The sequence below is a fragment of the Periplaneta americana genome, chromosome 15 (assembly GCF_040183065.1).
Source record: "Periplaneta americana isolate PAMFEO1 chromosome 15, P.americana_PAMFEO1_priV1, whole genome shotgun sequence".
In the NCBI taxonomy this organism is placed as follows: Eukaryota; Metazoa; Arthropoda; class Insecta; order Blattodea; family Blattidae; genus Periplaneta; species Periplaneta americana.
The window spans coordinates 26,512,422-26,526,641 of record NC_091131.1 but is presented as its reverse complement, the minus strand read 5'-3'; the positions used below and the strand labels follow the sequence as shown (position 1 = coordinate 26,526,641).

The 14,220-nt window shown below is 34.9% G+C and overlaps 2 protein-coding genes across 2 annotated transcripts in view; one reads left to right on the top strand and one right to left on the bottom strand.

The window, feature by feature from the left end:
* Positions 1-14,220, bottom strand: part of mip40 (Myb-interacting protein 40) — a 166,336-nt gene that overhangs the window by 89,513 nt on the left and 62,603 nt on the right. The window lies entirely within an intron of this gene.
* The window catches only part of LOC138714741 (facilitated trehalose transporter Tret1-2 homolog), a 92,130-nt gene continuing 78,083 nt past the window's right edge, over positions 174-14,220 (top strand). Inside the window, exon 1 of the mRNA XM_069846848.1 lies at positions 174-390. The gene's annotated coding sequence lies outside the window, so the exon portion shown is untranslated. The remainder of the gene's footprint in view (positions 391-14,220) is intronic.

Sequence of the window (14,220 nt, the reverse complement as noted above, 5' to 3'; positions counted from 1 at the left end):
CAGCCAACCATAGGGAAAACGTATCACGTAAAGGAAAATAACAGCAATTATTTCATAGATAAGCGAACTTAATTTTGATGAGTTACACTACGGCTGACTCAGTAATGCACTTCCGAATTGCAAGGAAGGTGCAGGAGAGGAGGCGTGTGAGTAGTACGAGCGGCAGTTGAAAGGTGGTGCGAGCAGAAAACAGACGTCACTTCCTAGAGCTATATAAGTGGTTGGCGGGACCCCAAGCACACTCGCGCCAGTCAATCTTCGTGACACGAGCATCAAACAGTGCCTTGCAGACATGACTTAGTGTGTGACAGTGCCTTTCTCAATGTCGACCGATGGTACGGACACAGATCTCGAACCGGTGGCGAGGTCCTATGGATGCAGCAGATTCAGGTTAGTTACCTCAACGAACTCATCCCTCGGTGAAACGTGATTCGATACCCTCCGGGTAGAAGATGTGTTGAGAAAGTCGCTGGTCAGTTAGTGTCTGCCAGTTTATCTTGTTAATTGTAACCTGATTATCTGTTAGTTATTTGTGAATTTAAAATAAAAATACAAGCACGTGGCTAATTTATTTTGGGTCAGCAGTTCTGACAGTGTTGACGGCTACGTACATCGAGTGTTTCTTAGGGAAATGGAAGACGATCGCAGTTCAGGACAACACTTATAGTAAGAGAAGTAGTTCAGTAGGTTACGAGAAAAATCACAAGTGTTTACTCGTAACGTAATCCACTCATCGCTACTCCAACCTCTGCAGATGTGATGACTTGTTTATGTGAATCCCAACACGCTCACACATAGCACGAAATTTCAAGTGCAGCCTAAAATATACAAGTCTAAAGGCTCTATTCTTTTGCTTGGTGAAAAAATAAATAAATAAATAAATAAAAATAAAAAACGGAAATTTTGTTTTTAACTCTAAAAAATAAAATAGTGTTTCGCTTTCCTAAATATCTATGCTTATTTTGGTCCTATTATAATTTAAAACCCCTCAGGACGAATTTAAAGGGACCAGCACGTGCGTGGAACTGCAGCCCTTTAAACGACACTCAGCTGTCATTCTGACAGACTTTCTTCTTCATTCTGACTAATTTTACTTTTCATTCAGTTCACACTTCACGCTGTTATGTAGGAGAAACATGTGTGTGGTAAACCTGTATAAGAAGGAAGGATATCGACAGTATATAAATATCATATAGGCTTACATGCTGTACTTTTGATACTCGTTTTTTCGATTTTCCAATTTTCAACATTTTGTAATATTAAAAATGCTCTAATGCAGCGTTTCTCAAACTATGGTCCGCGGACCACCCGTGGTCCTCGAGGTCTGCCCTTGTGGTCCTTCAAAAAGGACAGAAGAAAAAATAAAATTGAAACGAATTGCGTATCACACTATAGCTGAAAATCTCAGAGTTTGTAAATGACACATGGCAATCGCCTTTCACTTTTTCTCCCAGTACTGATATTTTATGAAATGTATTTACTCTACCCGTCTATTGACTTCCCACTGTACTCTCAGTAACAAAAGAGGGATTTAAAGCACTATGAACGTGGGTTTCTCGCTATCTTTTCCCTGCACATCTGCCGTCGTGCCTGTAACCCAGTTAGGGACCACCCGAATTCATAACAGGACCAAAGTACCGAACCTTTTCATGTATTTTCATGACTTTCTTTACAGTTTGGCAACACCCAGTATGCACATTGAAATGGGCACGTACTGTACGTCGTACACAAATAATAGAACATGCAAAATTATATATTTACTTGTTGAAAATCGGGCATGTTTCTGCATTAATTTTTTTTATTTCTGTTTTTACAGATGACTAAATAAGAAATTTTCTTCTATTAGCATTAACTTAGTTAATACTAATATAAAATTAATTGAATTAAATTAATTTTAATTAATTATTTCTACATTAAAATGTAAGTATATTGGTATTAAAATATGCTACATAAATGATAGATTTGCTTTCGAAGGGAACAAGAGTAAGGTGGTCCGCGGAACTGTTCTGAGTTAAAAAAGTGGTCCCCACTTCAGAAAAGTTTGAGAAACGCTGCTCTAATGAATGCAGCTTTTTCCAATCTCAGTGAAATTTTGTACAGAAGTCCACAAAAGCATATGAATTAAACTGACACATGTGTTTTCTTCTGCTCTTAAAAATATTGAAATCACCATGTCTCAAATCTATCTCATATCTCAAATTAATTATAATTGATGGAATTAAATTAGCTCAAAAATTAAGTTACTACTTTACCTTACCTTATAGGTTTATCTAAATTTAAATAAATATGTATGTATTTATTAACACTACAATTTGGTATACACCCGGTGGCAGTGATATATAATATAGAATAATTACAATTACATGAAATAAAATAAAATAAACGTAAATGAAATAAAATAAAATAAACGTAAATCTATAAATAGTAGATGCAATAAACCTAGGACTATAAATAAAAACTATTCTATAATAACGCCTACTATAAGCAAAAGCAAAGTAAATCTAACTTATAAGTACTTCTATTTCACCCAACTATTACCAATTTAAGTAATTACATATCACCTTAATTAATTACATACCAACTTAATTGCATATCATCTTAATTAATTACATATCACATTAATTTATTTACATAACAACTAAATTACATATCATCTTAATTAATTACATATCAACTTAATTAATTATATATCAACTCAATTAATTACAATAATGTAGTCTACTAGTCGTTAAAACTTACATAGCTGAAGAATATTGTTGGAGAACCTTTTAAGTGTAGTGTAACTATTCGTAATTTAAATATGTATTGTATTGATTAGGGTTGGTTGAGTGGGAGAGAAGGCCTTATGGCCTTAACTCTGCCAGTGACAATAAAACATGATTATTATTATTATTATTATTATTATTATTATTATTATTATTATTATTATTATTATGTGTTGAGCATATGATAAGTTTTAAAAAGCTAACAACTAAAACAGTAAATATTTTTCTCAAAAAGTAATTGAAAAAAATATGAAAACCATGTGTCATATTTTACATACACCTATCAGGAATAAACAAAATATAAATTTAAAGAAAAATATGTAAACTTTCAAAATTAGGACAATTATAGGGGAGAGTTGGGTAGTATCGGATATCGGGTAATATCGGACAGATAGTTTCTTTCATCTACCACCAGATAACAGTACTTGAATGACATGACATGGTTACGTTTCTGTGATGTCGCATACAGAAACGTAACCATGTCATTCAGGTACTATCATCTGGTGGTAGGAGTCCACACCTGTGGAGTAACGGTCAGCGCGTCTGGCTGCGAAACCAGGTGGCCCGGGTTCGAATCCCAGTCGGGGCAAGTTACCTGCTTGAGGTTTTTTCCGGGGTTTTCCCTCAACCCAATACGAGCAAATGCTGGGTAACTTTCGGTGTTGGACCCCGGACTCATTTCACCGGCATTATCACCTTCATTTCATTCAGACGCTAAATAACCTGAGATGTTGATACAGCGTCGTAAAATAATCCAATAAAATAAAATCTTGTGGTAGATGAAAGAAACGCACTGTCCGATATTACCCGATGTCCGATACCACCCAACTCTCCCCTAATTCAGTATTTAAAAAATTAATAAGTAAATTAATTGGAATATCAAAATGAAAATTGTGTATTGCATGTACACATTGTAAGAAATATGTGCTAAAAGTTTCAGATTAATTAATGGAAGAAGTTAGAAATTTCACAGATACATAGCCTTAACGACGCTGTATTAACTACTACATTAGAGTCGATGGGATTGATGATAGTGAGATGGTATTTGACGAGATGAGGCCGAGGATTCGCCAAAGATTATCTGACATTCGCCTTACGGTTTGGGAAAATCTCGAAAAAAAAAACCAACCAGATAATCAGCCCAAACGGGAATCGAACCCAAGCCCGAGCGCAACCGATCGAACTACACCTGTGACTTTAAAAGGCTCTATTAACCACAATGGTCGCTCTTATATTGATGGTTTACCATATATATCTTGAATAGTTTGTTGGTCATTGTTACATTTCAATTCTTGCTGGAAAATATTAATTATAGCGACACTGTAAAAAAATTTTGGATTATTAATGGACAGAGAACTAAATTGGAATAGCCAAGTAGGCTAACTCACATCTTGTAAGAAAGAATTTTCACGACGAAAAGTATTGTGTGCCCATCCTTAGTCGTGTTGTGTGTGATGCCTAAAACAATTTATGAACGGTTTAACTCACACAACCTGACAGTTTAAAGTAATATCCTGTATGTACTGTAATTAATTTTGTACAAATTTCCATAAAACTAGTGGCTTGTGCAACAAATGCTGCTGCAAACTAAGTTCGTTAAGACGTTCAAATAAAAATTTTTCAGATTTATTTTCAATGAAGAATACTTGTCTTTTTGATAGTTATTTGCTTCCATAATAATGAAACATACTCCCTCTGAGTGGATTTTTTTAGGCCAAATACTTTTTCTTGAACCTATCCAACTTCAGTTTTTGAGTTTCAACGCGAAAACGCAAGTATCAATGTCAGGACGATAGCAGTAGCTATTTCAGGTCATTGTGGATTGTAGGCAAAAATTAAAAAAATGTCAGGTTTGCTAAGCTTTCGAACAACAGCATTTTCGTATAGCTTGAAATGTAGAGCGTAAAATCATTTCATCCTACTAAGATATCTTGCTGAAATATCTGGAGACTACAAAATTTTCTAGGCCTCTTATTTTATCAGAAAGTAATACCTTTTTATCTTTCCTTAGGAACTGTAATTTTTGCGCTCTCTCGAGCCAATACTGAAGACAATGACACATATCAATATCGACACTACACGGATATTAAGTATATGAAAAAGATCCAGCCCCACTGGGTTAATAAGTATAAAAATATTTGATTTCTAATAGCAATATTATTAACTTACTTAAGTTTTGTAGTTATATATAGCAGTCACTCAGTAAATTATAGAAATGAAGATCTAAATTAAGATATTCTATACATTTACTTACATAACCTCAAAACGTTTCACTTTCATATCATCAATATAGCATCAATATTATGTACAATTAATGAAAAATAGACGCATCATGATATTAACTATAATAATATTTAATTTCTAATGGTAATGATGTCATCAAACCATCTCAAGTTTCGTAGATTTGAATATCCAATACACAGCTGTACTCAGAAAATTATACACTGCAGAATCAGTTTTTAATAAATTGAATTGAGCTCTAAATATATCGGAAATCCTGCAGGTCATGGCCTTCGTGTAATAGCCTATTGTTTATTGTAGTGTGTGTTTTGTTCTGAAATTCAATCAAGTCGGCCGTGACTCAATAAAATTAGTTCTCAAAACTGACAACAGATGGATTTTGGAAAATAGGAAAATTATGTAGGAAAATTGACATTTCACTGAAAACTACTATTTTTCCGAAAAACTTTGGGTTCCAAGCTTCAAAATGAGGGGTCATTTATTAAAATCCGTTCAGCCGTTTTCCCGTAATTTCCATTACCAGTTCAAATTATATATATATATATATATATATATATATATATATATATATATATATATATATATATATATATAAGATAATATACTGATGACTCGAAATAAATATTACAATATGATTTTGTATGTTATTAGGTATTGTGATGGAATAATAGTTCAAGAAAATAAACTATAAATATGTAATACTGACAATATGATAAAGGAGGTGAGTCTGTTGTGAAATGTGTTGTTAAAATATGTGTCACCTTGGTGACGCTATTAGCAGGCTACACGTGTTTGACAGGATCATCATCACTCATCAGTTAAACCTGCTGATTCACGAAACAAGAGTTTTCTGCTGATAAAAGCAACTTTATGTTTCAAGCGCTTTCAGGTCAAAAAATATAGCAAGTTTAAACTCGCGAAATTTTATGTATACGCATTTTTTAGCACGAATTTATTCAATTCAAGATACCGTATACCCAAGAATATTCTCGGTGCTGTGGTTTTGCAGTTGTTTGACGTTGCTTAATGGTTCCTCTCTCCAAATACCCCATAAGAAATGTATCCTGTTGGTTTTTGATTCCAGTTTCCCAAAATCCTCAATGGAAAATGGCTTGTTCCTCTGTAGACATTTCATATTTCTTCTGGCAGCAACTGGCTTAAATGTTTTGCTGCTAACTTGTCAGAAATATCGTCGTTCCTAAATGACTGACTGCTAGCCTGGATCTAACATTTTATAACACTCCATACGCCTATATTATTAGTGCCTTATATTCATTCTCCACTGACAAAAATAAATAGTAATACTGTATTTTTTCACCATTTTTCCTGACCTACTTGTGTAAGCTTTGCCGTAATTTCGTCGTCGCTTGCTAGATTATTCTTTCATAGTTTGTTAAACCGTTTCCGCTTTCTGCTTTCCCGTTTGTAATTCATTTTCACGATACTTTCAACATCAGAAAGGTTATATTCGCTTCCATTAGGCGAAATATAGGATAGATCAGAACATTCGTTAGACAACGCGAACACCCTTGCAGTTGTCTTCACCGCTCTTCGAACCACAGTAGTGAGATGGAAGACGGAAGCAATTCAATAATACCTCTCTATTGCAATCTATTGGGAGTAGAAGCATAATATTTTGTGCGAGATCGTGCGTATTTGCTTGGTTTCCGCACAAAACCAATCCGCGGAAAGTCTAAAATTACACATTCAGTATTCCCAACCTAACACACATAACAATTTCCCTCTTCTTACCGCTTAAGTGACATATTGATTTTTACTGCTTTAGGCTTTTAACATATTATTTTTAGAGACGTTCAATATAGTGATAATTATAAATTGGAAACTTACCACTAAAATTTCACCTAAATTGCACTGTTAATTATTGTTTTTAAATATTTGCAAAAATTAAGTAAACTCTACAACTCCACTACAGTTACTGCATTCGTGATGCAAGTAACATTAAGGAAGCCGTGAAAAAATCAACAAGATTCCAGACTCATCATAGACTGGGGGAAAAAAAAAAAAGACAAACGTATATCACGGCCTGCTGGAGTATAGTAAACACAGAAAATATTTTAAAGCAACAATGTTGAAGATACGTATTTTTGTTTTGCAAATTTGCCGTCATTGAACAGAAACCAGGATGGAGATTTCATTGCAACTAATTAGAAATTCCTCTTTCATGTATGTAATAAACGATCTTCGCACAAAATAATGTACGATACACGAGCGGTATGTTTTCTTTTAATTCTCGGAAATTAAAAAAGCTCAACTACGTTTCGCTTTTTCAAACTTTTCCTCGAACATGAAAACTTCAACATACCGCTCTTGTAACGCATGTTACTATTGGTGGTTGGTAGAAACGCCGCCAAAGGACGCATATAGCCATTTTACGGATAAACGCCGTAATTCGAATTACGCCGTTCTTCCAGCCAACCCCTCAATTATTGTGAGTTGTAATTCCTCTGAAGCATGCATGGTAGGTTCTGGACATGGTGTACGTAACGACTAAGACGTAATTTCAACGCTGCTGTCGCGAGATCGATTCTCGCTTAGGTAATTGATGTTTTTCTACTGTCAGTGATGTCTTCTGTTGTTTTATTTAGTAGGTAGAGGTCAGCATAAGAAAAAAGGTCCAGATATGGACTTCGGCCGTGGCATTTCAAGGGTTGCTATGGAGTAAGGTTAGAGTTATCCAAGCAACCCGCGGGCTTTCTGAAATTCATGTGCAGGAAACGGGTCTTCCTCGTTACATTCTTGAAGACCTAGGTTCCAATAGGTCATTGAGCGGTTAATGAGACCGGACTGAAGGTGAACTTGACTGGGATGGATTGAGTTCACAGCTGTGTAGCAAGTGATAGCGTTCCCGACTACAACTCAAACGGACCCGCTTCAAATCCGCGGAAATTTCAGTTATCTATCTGCTATAATTATGTGTCACTTGCATGTGTTTATTCTGTGTTGTCTTAATCCGCGATTTTGCGCCATCCTGACAAGGGAGTTCCGCTGCTTTAGATTGACCAATGATGGTTCAAGGTTCTTAGAACGATAAGAACGGAGAAGGTTAAAGGATGTAGTCCTTGTAAGTTAATCATTAGTATTATCATTATTAATTTATAATTATAATTATTATTATTTTAAATTCACATCTGGGTCATATCGCGACCAGTTAATATGAAATTACGTTCGTTATTATTATTATTATTATTATTATTATTATTAGGCCCTATTATTATTATCATTATTTTAAATTGACATCTGGGTCATATCGCGACCAATTAATATGAAATTACGTTCGTGATTACTTATTACTATTATTATTATTATTAATATTATTATCATTATTTTAAATTGACATCTGGGTCATATCGCGACCAATTAATATGAAATTACGTTCGTGATTACTAATTACTATTATTATTATTAATATTATTATTATTATTATTATTTTAAATTGACATCTGGGTCATATCGCCACCAGTTAATATGAAATTACGTTCGTGATTACTTATTACTGTTATTATTATTAATATTATTACCATTATTTTAAATTGAAATCTGGGTCATATCGCGACCAGTTAATATGAAATTACGTTCGTGATTACTTATTACTACTACTACTACTACTACTACTACTACTATTACTATTATTATTATTATTATTATTATTATTATTATTATTATTATCATTATTTTAAATTGACATCTGGGTCACATCGCGACCAGTTAATATGAAATTACGTTCATGATTGCTTATTACTATTACTATTATTATTATTATTATTATTATTATTATTATTATCATTATTTTAAATTGACATCTGGGTCATATCGCGACCAGTTAATATGAAATTACGTTCGTGATTACTTATTATTATTATTATTATTATTATTATTATTATTATTATCATCATCATCATCATCGTCGTTAAAATTCTCTAAGTCGCATCGCCTGTATTTTAGTTTTAGTAATGATTGAAAATAGCTAAAATAAAAAATAGACATAGACGGGTGGACTGATATAAATAAATGTATATAAAATGTTGCCAGGAAGTTTGGGTACCTTATAATTCTTATAAAATGCTCCCCTGGCCTTAAATTATTACAGAAACTAACAATGTTTGTAACTGTTGATTAACAATAGGAAATCCTAATTTTTAATGCAAATTTGGTATGTATATGATGACTGTTAGTCCCTATAGAGAATTTATAATTTTTTCAAACAAAATAAAAAACCTTACATTTTCAAGATTTCATCAAGTTGAAAACGAGTAACTAATTGGTGCACAATTCTCAACTGTTGCTGGATGATGTAGGGTGTATTACTCTTTAAATCAATAAAGATCAAATATTTGTAAAAAAAAAATCTTTTTGAATGGCCTAGCTGTTTCTAGGATTTAAAGTTAAGCGTCCCCTCTATCACTGCAATCCCAATGAACGCAGCTCCAATCAACAGTTACAAGAGATACGGGTGGGTCGAAAAAACAATATTTCGAACATGTTTTCAAAAACTATTTTTTTTTCATTTGTAAACAGTGACAATAGTTCTACTTTTTTGATAACACCATGTACTTATTTTTACATGTACATTTTGACAGCAGACTAGATGACAAAAGCTTCTCAACCGAATAATAATAGGCATTTCCCATATTTATTCTGCGTTTAATTTCCTCCCCTGTGTGATTTATATTTGTTACTGTTGTGCGCATGATCAGACATACAACGAAACAAAATTAATTTCATTACTTCAACTACCGGTAGTCCTTCTCTTGTGACCCAGGTCGCACGTCCTCTGATCATGCGCACAGTTGCTCAAGGATATTTGAATTTTTCCACCTCTTCGAAAGATAAATCTCCAATATGTCCAGCACAAGTTATAAAATACTTCAAACTTTAATAGCCTATTCAGGGATAACACAGATATATAACTCTAGATTGAAATGTAGTTTGAATGGTTTCTAATCCGATCACTTGACAACGAAGATATTGACTCTCAAAGTGATAACTAAATTTCAATTCGTACAGTCTTAGAAAAAGGTTTTGTTGCACAGATATTTTATAAGTCCCAGAAAGGAGGCAGTGCGTTTGTAGATTTTCTGCAAACATATTCACGTCATCTGCATAGACAAGAAGCTGATGTAACCCGTTCAATTCCAAACCCTCTCTGTTATCCTGAACTTTCCTAATGGCATATTCTAGAGCATACCTGCACAAACAGCGCTCAACGAGAGCGCACGCTCCTTTGGAGCGGGAGAGCTGTGTTTACCGCTCGCCCAAACGGAGAGGAAGATACGTCAGAATGACATAGACTTGCTATAGGTAGAGGAGAGGGAAACGACCACTCAGTTATCTAGTGGAATGCAGTGTTTAGGCCTATTCTCAGTAACTGTTTCACGTTGCTTACCTACTGCTACAGTACAGTATGGAGGAATCTAAAAGATGGAACATAACATTTAACATTTAACGATTTACAGTTCGAACTTATTGATCTTCAATGTGACCTAAGGACTAAAGGTCGTTTGAATAATACTACTAGCCTAGTTGAGTTTTACAAGACTAAACATTAGCAATAAAATCCACGACTACACAGGCTGGCTGTGAAAATGATTGCTATGTTTGGCTCAACATTTATATTTGAAGGGTACACGGGAATAACGATCAAGGTCCATTTTAGAAAGTTTCGAGAAAAACGAATATTAAAATTTAAGCACTTAATACTTTGTTATGTGTGTATTTAATAGAAACTGACGTAGTGGAATGTCAAGAACGATTATTTCTTATTACTAGCTAGACCACATGATAGCACTTCCTTTCCAATGTAAGATAACATTATTAACTCAATTTCGATTTTTGGTGGACCTTGATCGTTTTTCCCGTGTACCCTTCATTTGTGAACAACTGTTTCCAATAATCAACTTTAATAAAGGCTGACATCGAACTCTGTAACTGATGTTTCATTACGATCAGTAGGCTACTATTCCTTTCAGCTGCCAACAGCATAAAACCTCGTTTAGATGTACTGATAAATAAAAATATAACAAAATGATATTGTACATTTAAGTAGGCCTAGCTATAGAATTTCTATTATTTCTGTAAAATAAATATTTCTTTATTAATTAATAATAGTCCAAGATAGTTTTGCAAACACTGAACGGGAATTAATTTTATAAACACTCTTACTAGTACTGTATTTCCTTTTGTGTATATTTTGTACGAGATCACCCCTTCCTCCAGTCCACCCTTATACAGAGCGCAGCTAATATCTGCATTCCGCTCATGAGCTGTGAGCCGGCTCGGAGAGCGCAAACCTTGTGTAGGCTTGTTCTAGAGCGCAGTTAAAAAGTAAAGGTGATAGTGCATCTCCTTGCTTTAGCCAGCAGTCAATTGGAGAAGCATCAGATAGAAACTGGCCTATACGAACTCTGCTATAAGTTTTAATGAGAAACACTTTAATTAATCGAATATGCAAAGCTAAAACATTCGTCCAAAGAAATAGATTTCGCATGTCCGATACGAATTTTCTTGACATGGTCAAACAATTTACATCCTTGACATGTGTTAACTGAAGTACATTTCGAACAATGTTTGTTTACATTACGTTGGTTCTTATACTGAAGCATAACAACGACCAAAAGAAGGAATGTTAAACTTGAAGTGCGCAATAATACTCTTGGGCTACACGGATTTATGCAACACCTTGGAAGTATATCAAGACAGCGCACGATTAGCCAATAAGCCAGCTTTAATGTACAGTAATAGACAAAAAGCACCGTCGATAGTGGTATTCGTAACTAACAGTACGTTCATAAACACTGTTCATTAACATTGTTAACATTAACATTTTCTGTTAACTTACTTACAAATGGCTTTTAAGGAACCCGAAGGTTCATTGCCGCCCTGACGTAAGCCCGCCATCGGTCCCTATCCTGAGCAAGATTAATCCAGTCTCTATCATCATATCCCATCTCCCTCAAATCCATTTTAATATTATCTTCCCATCTACGCCTCGGTCTCCCAAAAGGCCTTTTTCCCTCCGGTCTCCCAACCAACACTCTATATGCATTTCTGGATTCGCCCATACGTGCTACATGTCCTGCCCGTCGCAAACGTCTGGATTTAATGTTCCTAATTATGTCAGGTGAAGAATACAATGCGTGCAGTTCTGCGTTGTGTAACTTTCTCCATTCTCCTGTAACTTCATCCCTCTTAGCCCCAAATGTTTTCCTAAGCACCTTATTCTCAAACACCCTTAACCTATGTTCCTCTCTCAGAGTGAGAGTCCAAGTTTCACAACCATAAAAAACAACCGGTGATATAACTGTTTTAAAAATTCTAACTTTCAGATTTTTTGACAGCAGACTACATGATAAAAGCTTCTCAACCGAATAATAACACGCATTTCCCATATTTATTCTGCGTTTAATTTTCTCCCGAGTGTCATTTATATTTGTTACTGTTGCTCCAAGGTATTTGAATTTTTCCACCCCTTCGAAGGATAAATCTCCAATTTTTATATTTCCATTTTGTACAATATTCTGGTTACGAGACATAATCATATACTTTGTCTTTTCGAGATTTACTTCCAAACAGATCGCTTTACTTGCTTCCAGTAAAATTTCCGTGTTTTCCCTAATCGTTTGTGGATTTTCTCCTAACATATTCACGTCATCCGCATAGACAAGAAGCTGATGTAACCCGTTCAATTCCAAACCCTGCCTGTTATCCTGAACTTTCCTAATGGCATATTCTAAAGCGAAGTTAAAAAGTAAAGGTGATAGTGCATCTCCCTGCTTTAGTCCGCAGTGAACTGGAAAAGCATCAGATAGAAACTGACCTATACGAACTCTGCTGTAAGTTTCACTGAGACACATTTTAATTAATCGAACTAATTTCTTGGGAATACCAAATTCAATAAGAATATCATATAATACTTCCCTCTTAACCGAGTCATATGCCTTTTTGAAATCTATGAATAACTGATGTACTGTACCCTTATACTCCCATTTTTTCTCCATTATCTGTCGAATACAAAAAATCTGATCAATAGTCGATCTATTACGCCTAAAACCACACTGATGATCCCCAATAATTTCATCTACGTACGGAGTTAATCTTCTCAAAAGAATATTGGACAAAATTTTGTAAGACGTTAACAAAAGTTATATTCCTCGAAAGTTACCACGGTTGGTTTAGTCCCCCTTCTTAAAAATAGGTACAATTATGGACTCCTTCCATTGTTCTGGTATAATTTCCTTTTCCCAAATAGCAAGTACAAGTTTTTCTGTTAACTACGCTTATTCATATTGACTACTGAACCTTTAAACTTTATGTACACATAATGACTCAGTTTTACGAAATTTATCGTCGTCATCATCATCATCATCATTGTGGTTTTTATTTTATTTTATTGGGTTATTTTACGACGCTGTATCAACATCTCAGGTTATTTAGCGTCTGAATGAAATGAAGGTGATAATGCCGGTGAAATGAGTCCGGGGTCCAGCACCGAAAGTTACCCAGCATTTGCTCGTATTGGGTTGAGGGAAAACCCCGGAAAAACCTCAACCAGGTAACTTGCCCCTACCGGGATTCGAACCCGGGCCACCTGGTTTCACTGCCAGACGCGCTGATCGTTACTCCACAGGTGTGGACATCATTGTGGTCTAGGCTAGTGATTCCTAATAGGCGGTGAATGTGGCACGCTGAAGGTTAGTTCTGACAATAATGAACCGAAAAAAAAAATCATTATATAGTTTGCGAAATAAGACTGATTCGAGAAATACAATGTAGGCGGAATTCTTCGACATAATTTTTCAAATATATTTTACGGACACAAGCTACTCGGTAAACATTTTAATATTCTCATATGTAAATAATACTATAGTCCCGTCCTCTTATTTCCGGCAGCCAATCACGTTGCAGGTTGGCTACATTTAAACGTGTGCGTCTTGTCATTCGCTGCTGATGACGTTATGCACTTCCTAAAGCTCGATAAATACTTAATATAATTGTCCGCCATTTTGGCTCTTTCGTTGGCTTTCGCAGGAAGTACACGAGGACGTTATTTGCCGCCAATTATTTGCTCAATTACAGTGCGTTTGATTTATTATCACAGGAGCTACGACATTATAGATGCAGTAAATAGATTCCTCGTCTGGTAGCTCGGCAACGAAAAAACAAAAATGGCGAACGATACTACCTACCTAGACTTTAT